This window comes from Octodon degus, unplaced genomic scaffold (assembly GCF_000260255.1).
Source record: "Octodon degus isolate 3935 unplaced genomic scaffold, OctDeg1.0 scaffold00055, whole genome shotgun sequence".
In the NCBI taxonomy this organism is placed as follows: Eukaryota; Metazoa; Chordata; class Mammalia; order Rodentia; family Octodontidae; genus Octodon; species Octodon degus.
In genome coordinates this window covers 12,934,075-12,943,203 of record NW_004524631.1, presented here as the reverse complement: position 1 = coordinate 12,943,203, position 9,129 = coordinate 12,934,075, and the positions used below count along the sequence as shown (strand labels likewise).

General features: G+C 39.1%; 1 long non-coding RNA gene across 1 annotated transcript in view; it reads right to left on the bottom strand.

The window, feature by feature from the left end:
• The window catches only part of LOC111817332, a 37,061-nt gene extending 35,474 nt beyond the window's left edge, over nucleotides 1–1,587 (bottom strand). The window contains exons 1-2 of the long non-coding RNA XR_002821564.1: nucleotides 1,380–1,587; nucleotides 1,006–1,176 (exon numbers count right to left, since the gene is read on the bottom strand). This is a non-coding gene — a long non-coding RNA (uncharacterized LOC111817332). The remainder of the gene's footprint in view (nucleotides 1–1,005; nucleotides 1,177–1,379) is intronic.
• Between the last annotated feature and the right edge of the window lie 7,542 nt (nucleotides 1,588–9,129).

Genomic DNA, 9,129 nt, shown 5'->3' with positions numbered 1-9,129 from the left:
TGCAGTGTATTATTTGTTGAAACTGTACTCTCGATTTGATTTGAAACTGTCATTGCTATATGTTTATCAATAAAACTTTGAAAAAAAAAGTAAAGCCATATTCATATGCTGAGCTGTAAAGGGCTTGAATCAATAACTTTTGACATTGCCAGTCCTATGGATAACGTACTACTAATATGGACTACTGAATTATTTTGGAATATTTTGCTGAATTCATGTACCTACAATATTTAAATGACAATGGAATACCCTTCTCTGAGAAAACTAAACAAAAAAGGGGATACTAATGAACAATCATTTTATATCTATATATTCAAAATAGGCTAGATATATAGCTTTCTCTTAATTCAATGAATAGAACGATTTGTTCTAATAGTTTTTGTGGACAGGAAATCATGTCTGCACCTTGTACAATGAATAACTACTAAGGCAACAATATGCAATGTACTAATTATTATTATTATTATTATTATTATTAGTAGTAGTAGTAGTAGTAGTAGTATTTTGCGGAACCAGGGATTGAACGCAGACCCTTGCATTTGCCAGGCAAGCGCTTATTCTACTGAGCCATCTCCCCAGCCCCCCTGTATTAATTATTGAAACTGTCCTACTAATTGGTTTTGAAACTGTCTCATTGCTATTTGTTTCTAAATAAAATTATTAAAAATATTAATTTCCAATCATCTAAGCAAGTCTCAATAGATGGGTCTTCCACTTGACTGGCAATGTCAGAAGTTGTTGACCTGAGTCCCCTACAGCTCAACATAACAACATGGCTTGATGTTCTAAAAGGGAAAAATATGTAGAAGGAAATAACACACATTTTAACATACTTTTGCTTTGTTAAGCTGTTTGTTATAGTTTTCAAGATCATTATGTTATTCTAACTCGGAAAAGTGAAGTAATCTGATAGCAATGTAGTGCTTCAAATAAAGCCATTTATATTAAAAAAAAAAACAAGGAAAGAAAAGAGACCATGAAAGGGCCTATGTCCTATGGTCTTACCACAGTGCTGTAGTATGATCAAACCTGCAGACTTTGTAACTGTCTTATTTTCATGCAGTGTCCAGTCACAGCAGGAACTGACATAGTACCAAGCAAGACAGGTCCACAGCCAGGGGAGCATTTGCGCCATCCCAGGTGTACTTGGAAGGCAGAGGGCTCACAAACAAGCGGCTGCAAATATATCATAAACAGAAGTCAGCAGCAAACCCCAGGACCTGGAAGTTTCACGCATCACCCTCCTGGCACTGATACAAGGAGAACTGTACCCACCTGCCATCTTGTTAGGACAATAAAATCTGCCAAAGAAAATAAAGCACGTAGCCTAGGGCTAAGCACCCAAGAGAATGTTAATATTTCTGTCACTAGACACCTACCCTTTTCCCCAGGATGGATTGTTCACCTTAGAAAACCATCACTACTCCTTTGTGGGCTTGCAGCCTATTTCTGAAAGCTCCACATTGTGCTCAGGTAGGGACTGTACTCTGCCATATGAAACATGGGCAAACTGAGGCACGAAGAGGCAATGGACAAAATACCCACAACCATAAAAAGTCACGATATATCCGGGTGTTTGGCACCACAAGTTTAACTCCAGTCAAAACCAGTATCAAGTCCCCACCCCACGCAGTAACCGCTGCAGGAGACACGCCCCCAAGGAAGCATGGACTCAAACGGGCGCTCCGTGAGCCCCACCCGCCACACGACGCCCCTGCACGCCCTACCAACCACGCTGAACGCTTTGCACGCTCCACACATCACCTAAAATACGACCCATCACGTAGCATCCGGCTATGTAGAACACCGCGAAAGCCCTGCCCTCAAAGTAGAACCCTCCACCACCCCACGCTCCTCTTAGCCAGCCAGGACGCCCCTCCCACCACGAAGACGATTCCTGTGTGCCACGCCCACACGCAGAACACGCCCGCTATGCTGGGCTAAGAGAAAGCTGCCCAGTGAGCGAAAGCTGCCCAGTGCGTAGGATGTCCCACATGCCGCCTCACTTCAGGGTGGAGCCTTCCGCACGTCCCCGCCGGATCCATAAAGCCATAGGGAGTAACTTATTTTACTTTTGGAGTGAGCGTGTGCTCGTATGAACATATATAATGTTCAGATCTTGCAAAAGGACCCAAGCTTAGCCCGACTAGTTTGGAGTATGGATTTAATCATGAGGCTGGCACCTCCATGAAACCCTTAAGCACCGACCTTTCCTCTGGTTCTCTAGTGCTGGGGCGGCCCGGGTAGGCCAATGGGAAGATACGAAGGGTTGGTTTTACAGAAATACCTGAGATTGTGGAGTACTGTAGACTAGACTGCGCTTGGGCAAGGGAGGAAAAGAACCAAACCATTGGGCGCTGCAAGGACCGCTTGCAGAGTCTGAGGAAAGTGTGCCTTTGCACAGCAGTGAGACTCTGCTTATCCAGAGGATGGAGAGGCAGAACTCCCAAGTGCAATCTAAGGCGGAGTGGAGCGTGAATTATGTGCATCATGGGCACATGATGCAGCGCTAACTTAGTGTAATAAGGACAGCTTAGCAGTTGGAAATTTCCAGTAATAGATGGAAGAGCAAAGTGGGTCTGGGGACTTCATTTATATAAAAGCAGTAGTGACAAAGTGATGCGGGTAAAACTGATCTCGGGTGGGTGACCTCCAAATGATATAGGGGAAAAATGCAACTCCTGACCTAGAAGGTATCTGGGACAAGTTTATGTTCTCTAACATCAAAGAATAAATTTTAGGAACAAACGGAAGTTATGAGCAGAATATATTTATTGGAGGGAAAGAAAGCTTCTATCCAAGAGAAGGACAGAAGGCAGTCCCCAGCAGTTAGACCCCGGGAAGCTGTTTCTTCCAGGGACTTTTATAGAGTAAAACCATGCATTGAGGTGGTTCTAAGGTGGTGGAGAACATGGGAACTTGCTTAGGTGGGCATGAGGTGGGACAAAACTATGGTCAACCAAAGAGGTTACAAGCACCATCGCTCAGGTAAAATTGATTAAATCTAGCACCAAATGATGAAGCGAGTCTCATAGAAAGCGGGCATTAATACGGGACAGGGTCTCTTCCTGTTGGGGGTTGAGCTAGTGACTCATTTGGACTCTTTCAAGGTGGTTGATACTTATTTAGAATATCAATCCCAGGTGCCCATCCCTAGGGAAGTATGTAGCTGTATTTTTTCCTCTTTTGTCTTGAAGTCTGGCCTATAGGGAGTGTCTGTCTCTTCCAAGTTGTAAAGTCACCTTGTCTTCCATCTTGTCTCCTTGAGGGCCTGGCCCTGTCTGACTGCCTATAATATTTCTAATTCAGCTGCTACAACAATATCAGGGACTATTTTGAAGGCAGGCATTAGTTCAAGAAGTTAATAGCGCCTGTTGAATGTACAGATGATCATCAATAAGCACTTCTGTCACAAATCAAATGAATGCCAGTCTTTATGGGACACCCAGTGATCTGTATTTGGCCAAAGTAACTCACACAGTGTAGGGATTCATTGGACTTTTGATATACCCTGAGTAGAGTCCTAGTAAGAATGAGAAAAAGACAAGAGACAATAGCTGGGTCAGGTGGAGATCCTCTCTCTCTTAAGCAGAGTAGTGGAACCATCCAAGAATGGTAGAACTTTATACCCTTGAGAGGTTGATATTAATTTCAGCCTAACTACCCAGCAATCAGTTAACAAGGTGCAACGGCTTGTTTACGTGCTTCGAGGCACTCCCATGTTCTTGGGCTAGCTTCATCCTGTAATCGTACTTTCCAGTTTCAGCTGCTCCCTACGACATGGGGGTGTCAAATAGTCCTGTAATATTTTTATACCTTTTGTCAAGAGGGGTCTGCTGCTGAGCATTGACATTTTTAATAATACCAACTATGAGGAAGCCCTAACCCAAAAGCTTACATGTCTTTTTTGGTAAGTTGTAAAATGTGAGATAGTGTCTGAGTACACACCATCTCTTCCTCAATTCTATTTTGTTGAAGGTTCAGTTTTGGAAAATTTAAATTAACAAAATATTCCCAAAGTATTGTTTCAGTGGAGATTAGAGTCTCCTCTTTTAGTTATAACATGTAAGGAACTGAGTTTCACTTACTGGCCTATTCTGATGTTTAACATCTATGAAGTCATCTCATTAGTTGATAATTGACTAGAGAAAAAAAGAATTTTACCTTGACTTCCTTAAGTGAAGGGTACTTTATTGTAATCAGATAAAGAAGAAATGGTAGAATTCACTACTGTCCAGCTCCTAATGAATTAATGGATGTATGAAGCAATCGTCAACAGTTGATACCATTACAAGAGAGATGACTAGGCAATGTGCGCCTCCATAGTAGGCCAGCTATGTAGTGGCTTTGGAAGAAAATAGAATTTTTATATGATCAACCCCTAGATATAACCAGTATTCAATAGGAAATGCAAAGTATAGAAAAAACATGTTTAACACCACAGAGAGGTAATAAACAAAATTCCGACCAGGAAACTGCAGGGGAAATGGCTTGGGTTTTGTAGTAGCAGCAAAAAATAAAAAGCAAGAAAAGCCATTAAAGAGGAGAATCTATAGATTGAATACACATTGAGAATTATCAACCATTTACAATGGTTGTACACTTTAAGATGTGCGGGCTCAATGGTGACACTGATTTCTGCTACTTAGTAGTCATTCCTTTATAATGTCTTCTCCATTAGTGCAGACACATCTTATGATTTGCTTTTAGTCAATAGAATATGAAAAAGGTGCTGTGCCATCTTCTCCCTTCATCTATTGAACTTTTTTTTTTGGTACTGGGGATCACACTCAGGACCCTGTGCTTGTCAGGCAGATGCTTATGCAGCTGAGCTATCTCCCCGGCCCTGAAAAAATTTCTGTTTCAGGTTTGGACAGTGATGAATAAAGCTGGACACATAATAATATTATTTGTGTGCAGCTTTTTGTGTGGACAAAAGTGTTCAACTCTTTTGAGTAAAAGAAGCATTATTACTAGACTTTATAATAAGAGTATGTTTAGTTGTGTAAAAACCACCAAACTGTTTTCCAAAATTATTATATCACTTTGCATTTCTACCAGCAATGACAGTGAGACTTTCTGTTGCTCCACATTCCCACGAGCATTAGATGTTGTCAGTGTTTTGGATCTGGCCCTTCTAATAGGTGTATAGCAGTATCTCATTTTAATTTATAATTCCCTAAATGATATATGATGTTGAGTATTTTTTTCATATGTTTCTTTGTCATCTGTGTGTCTTCTTTGGTGAGGTATCTGTTCAGGTCTTTTGCCTATTTTTAAAATTGGGCCCTTGTTCATGTTCTTGCTCAGTTTTTTCTTTTTTCTTTTTTTTGGCTGAACCGGAAACTGACCTCAGGCCCTTGCGCTTTCCAGGGAAGTGCTTATTCTATTAAGCCATCTCCCTGGCTCCTTTTGTTCAGTTTTAAGAGTTTTCCCTGTGTGTGTTTCGTATTATTTTGGGTGTGTGAGTATTGCCCATCTGTTATAGATAATTTGAAAATATTTTCTCTGAGCCTATGGCTTGTCCTCGCGTGCTCTTGACATATTTGTTTTTACATTATATGTTTGTAGGACAAGTTCTCTTGAATATAATTGTGTGGCCAAAGATTAAAACTTTTTCAATTTTTTAAGAAGTACCAAGAGCCCCATAAGAGCTGAACTATTTTTATTTTTTATTTCCAGTATCAATGTATGAGCATACCCATGTCCCTATTCCTTTCTCTGGCTGATATCAAATGTAAGGAATAATACCTCAATGATATGTGTAGTAGTTATTTATGGCTGAGTAACAAATTACCCTCAAATATACATACTTAAAATGACAATTATTTTATTACTGTTTCTGTAGGTTAAGAATCTGAGAGCAGCAGAGATGAATGCCTCTGACATGAGCTATCTCATGAGGTTGCAGTTAGGATGGCACCTGGGGTTATAGTTGTCTGAAGAATTGATGGGACTTGGAAGGCACACTTCTTAGCCTTTGTTCTCTCTCTCTCTCTCTCTCTCTCTCTCTCTCTCTCTCTCTCTCCTTTCTTTTCTGTGGCCAGCTCAGCTTAGGCAGGGCTGGCACAGTATGTGGTGCCGGGGAGTGAACAGCAGTCCTACACTTTGCCTAAGGTTGCCTAAGCAGGCGCTTTAGACTGCTGAGCTATCTCACCGGCCCAGCTTTTGTCTTTTCTGAAATTTCTTCTGTTGTTAAATTTTATTTTCATTGTACGGTGGTCTGATAATATGCATAAAGTGATTTTCAGTTCTTTTATATTTATTGAAGCATGCTTTGTAAACTAGTGTGTGATCTATTTTTGGAAAAAGAACCATGTGCTGCTGAAAAGAATGTATAATCTACTATAGAGGGGTAGAATACTCTCTATATATCCAGTAAGTCCATTTGTTCAAAGGTGTGGTTCAGCACTGAAATTTCTTTATTGGATATTTGTTTAGTTATATATCTATTTAGTTATTTACCTCTGTAAAAACAGGGTGTTAAAATCACTACTATGATGAATATCTTTTTGGATTAGATGAATTTCTTATATGAAACAGACTGTTGGATTCCGTTTTTTGAGAGTTTTGCAGTCTGTGTCTTTTAATTGGAGAGTTGAGGCTGTTAACATTGAGAAATATTAATGAGATGTCTTGGCTATTTACTATCATTGTCTTCTTCATCATCTGTTTGTGTATCATTTGTTTTCTTTTCATGATGATTTTTGTTGTTGTTTATCCACTGACCTTACTACTTTCCTCTGTGTTTTTTGCTGTGGTGGATTCCTTGTTTCCATCAATAGTATACTTGAATATTTTCTCTAGAGCTGGTTTAGTGCTTATATATCTTCCAAGCTGGTCTTTTTCATTGAAATACATTATTTCTCCATCAATTTGAAAGGATAGCTTTGCTGGGTAAGTTAATATAGGTTAAAAGCTGTTTGCTTTTAGGACTTAAAATACTTCAATTTCTTCTGGTTTGTGTTGAGAAGTCTGCTGTGACTCTAATTGGCTTATGTAATTTTTTTTTTCCTCTGGCTGCTTTTAAAATTTGGGGGGGTTGTCGTAATAGTAGTAGTAGTAATGGTAGTTGTTGTTGGATGTCTGGTAATTTAATAAGCATATGCCTTGGTGAACCTCTTTTTTATCACAATTGTTTGGTATTCTATGAACATTCTTTCCTTGTATTTTATTTTTTCTTACTTGTATTTTAAACTCTTATCTTACATTTAGGAATTTTTTTTCCCCAAGATTTCTGTAAGCATGTTAGTGAATCCATCTGTGCTATCTTCTAGATTTTCTCTCTTTTTTTGTTTTAGATTTTGTCTAACTTTGATTAGGCTTAGATTGGTCTTCTAGTCATCTATTAGCTGCTGGGTAGTGTTCTGTTATTCATTCTCTTTTTCTCTCTTCTCTCTCTTCTCCCCACCCCTTCTTTGAGCTCTTTATTGTAATGCACTAGTTTGTTCTTGATAGGTTCCTGATGGCTTACAAACTGCTATATTATCCTGGCCTTGATTCAACATGGCTGAATCCCCAAAACAACAGCTTATCTTCCCAATGACCGCTTCTTCCTCCTTCCCCACTCCAGCCCTGGACACAACTTCCTTTGACCTTTCCTATGCACACAAGGGAGCCCCAGTCAGCTCCTTAGGTGTCAGTGAACCTGCCCCTCAAGCTCCGCCCCGGCAAAAGTCCATGAAGTCTCATTCTCGTGTCTAGGTCAGAGGACCTGCCCTGGATCCCTTTGTGTCTTTGGAGTTAATAAAGGCTTCTTTTATCTCTCCTATCTCTTTACTGCACCACCCAAAAAACCTAACAGTCCTTAATATCAGACACTCTGTCTTTACATTGGTCATTTCTTCAGTGTGTGAGTTCTATATTGTTTTTATTTTAGGTATTTCTGTGATATCTTTCAAGGATTTCATGTCCCTGTTAAATCTGTTCAAATGTGAAACTGTTTTGGTTGGCTTATCCAGTTTTTTTTTTTTACCTTTTTCTCTGAAATTTACCATGAGACTAGAGTTTGTAGCTTACGTGAACATTTTTAGTAGGGTGTTGCCTCTCCATGCATAATATTCAACTTTGTTTATCCAGTACTAGTATTTACTCCTTCTGTCATTTACTTTAAGTGATTTCAACTCTGTCCCTATCTCTGTTTTGCTGAAAGAATCACTTTTGGTTACAACCGCATCAACAGATTCAATCACACAACACTTCTATATCATAGCCCTTGCAGTTACACTTCCCTGCTTTGTGTTTATTATTTGTGATGGTTCTGCAATGAGATATGTGGAATGGGGTTGGGAGGATGGGTGGTGTTTGGATTAGGGGTGTTAGACACTAAGGGGGAGGTTTGAAGGGGAGAATACTGGTAGATGAGAAGAAAAGTTGGATGTGGGGTTTGATTTTATTGGAGTACTTTTAGTTGAGTTGGAGGGCTTATATTTCAAGTTTCAGAGGACATTTTATGGGGACAAGGATGAGATATGGGAGAAAGGGGATTTACTTTGTGATTAAGGAAAGCTATGTGGTTATCAGAACTTGGTTATAGAGAGTACAGTAAGGTAGGTAAGATATAGAAGAGCAAAAGGCTTAGGATAGGGAGGATTAAGGAATAGTACTACAGAAAATAGGAGTTACTGTGGGGGAGCTAAGTATGGGGAATTTGAAAATTTGCTGGGGGGGTACTTTATGTGTTTTGAAAAAGAATTAAGAAATATATTAATAATATTGTCTGAGTTGGTTGAAGTTAAGAAAGTAGGGAGCTGAGGCAAGGGAGAGAAGCTAGGCGCCTGTGAGATCAGAGTCAAAGAGCAAATACCCAAAAGTAACATCCTAATAACACAGGAAATCATAAAGGAACATAATCCCACATTACTAAATAAATCAAGAAACATACAAGAGCTTAAACCTGTAACATGTCTAATGAGAACACATTCATTTTTTCTTTTTCTTTTAATTTTTTTAATAGATTGCAAATTGAAAATAAATTATTTACAAACATAAATGAGTATGACAATAAAAATTTTCCAAAATAAAAATGAAGAAAGAATTTATATATCAGTCATAATAGCTCACTGTGTCAAAACCAAGAAATTTATATTCATATAACTAGAATTCTCAAAGTAGAAAGTAGACAATAAA